The sequence below is a fragment of the Haemaphysalis longicornis genome, unplaced genomic scaffold (genome assembly GCF_048455015.1).
Source record: "Haemaphysalis longicornis isolate Haplotype H1 unplaced genomic scaffold, Haemaphysalis longicornis Haplotype H1 scaffold_1, whole genome shotgun sequence".
In the NCBI taxonomy this organism is placed as follows: Eukaryota; Metazoa; Arthropoda; class Arachnida; order Ixodida; family Ixodidae; genus Haemaphysalis; species Haemaphysalis longicornis.
In genome coordinates, this window is record NW_027526203.1 from 197,786,174 (window position 1) to 197,787,667 (window position 1,494).

At 56.7% G+C, this 1,494-nt stretch overlaps 1 pseudogene; it reads right to left on the reverse strand.

The window, feature by feature from the left end:
• LOC144167889 (uncharacterized) lies at positions 1 to 838 on the reverse strand (annotated as a pseudogene).
• Between the last annotated feature and the right edge of the window lie 656 nt (positions 839 to 1,494).

Consider the following 1,494-nt stretch of genomic DNA (forward strand, 5'->3'; position numbering starts at 1 on the left):
TTACAGAAGCCCATTGGCTCGGGCTCGGTCGACCAGGGCCTTCTGGCTCACCAAGTCAGAGCAGCCGAGCAGGGCTGCCTCCCAGTCCTCCCGGGTGGGGTTGGGTTTTGGGACGAGGTTCGGAGTTGATTGGCATGCCCACACCATGTGGAAGATGCTCGAAGACTTCTCCGCACAGTACGGGAATTGACCTGTAGAGGCAGGATCAAAGGTGTTTTAAAACTGCCGGGCACAGCAGTGTTTTGGTGTAAAGATGGAGGAGGGTGCGTTCCTCTGCCTTTCTAAGGCCCTTACAGGGCTTAGGATAAATTGCGTGGCCGAATAGGTATAATTCAGTAATTTCTCGAAAAGTGCGGGCCGGTTTGGGTTCGGGATCCATTTCGGAAGGGTCTGAAGACGTTGCCCGGAGAGTGAGCGCGCGGGCAGCGGCGTCTGCCGTTTCGTTGCCTTCGAGGCACATGTGAGCAGGAGCCCATACGATCGTTCGAGACGCGGGAGCCCCGAGATAGTCGCTATTTTGAAGGATGCGATACGCAAAGTGAGGAATGTACCCCTGTTCAATGTTTCCGCAGGCCCCTCTCGAGTCGGTGATGATGACTCGCGACTCCTGGTCTACGGCTGCTAGCGCGATGGCGACTTCCTCCGCATGTGTTATGTGTTGAGCTCTGACTGTTAGGCCATTCACCACGACGTTTTGGTGGACGGCTGCGGCCGTGTACCACCCCCCATGGTGAGGGCCGGAGGCGTCCACGTAAACGATTCCGTGTTTGTTCCCATAATGGCGGGCCAGTGCCTCCGCCCGCGCCTGGCGCCTGCCACTGTGGTCGTTACGTGTCATGTTGACCGGAAGAGGGCGCACGTGCAGGGCGTATCTCCAGACTTCGGGGATGCGTACGTGCTCTTACGTTAGTGTTGTGTGGTGGATGTGTAGTCGGGCTAATCGGCGGCTTCCCGACGGCGTCTTTGAAAGTCTTGTATATTGATTAGTCAAGTGTGCCTCCCGGAGCTCCGCGAAAGTGTTTACCATCCCCAGGCCTATGAAGCGCTGGTTTGACGTATTTATCGGGAGGTCGAGGGCGTATGCTTGTACATCTTTCTGAGAATCACTTCGAGGGCGTTCTCGTCAAACTTGCGCAGGTGGAGGTAAGGAGTCGAGTAGAAGACTCGACTGATCACGAATGCATGCGCCAGCCGCAAGGCGTCTTTGCACCGCGTAATCCCCCGCGTTGGTTGGAAACCCGGCGGACCATCCGGCCCACCTGGTACCCCACCTTACGCAGTTTGGCTATTGTTGTATCTATCCGTCGATGTTTGTGGATAAAGAGGCCAAGTACTCTAATCTCATCGTGTTCGGGTATCGGGCCGCTGGCCAGGGAGAGTTCCATTGTGGTGGTGCACTTAGGCGACGGGTGAATGTGCACAAATGCGGATTTGGATGGGGAACATTGAAGGCCGCAGCGGCGGACGTAGGCGTCCACAATTTCCGCCGCTTGC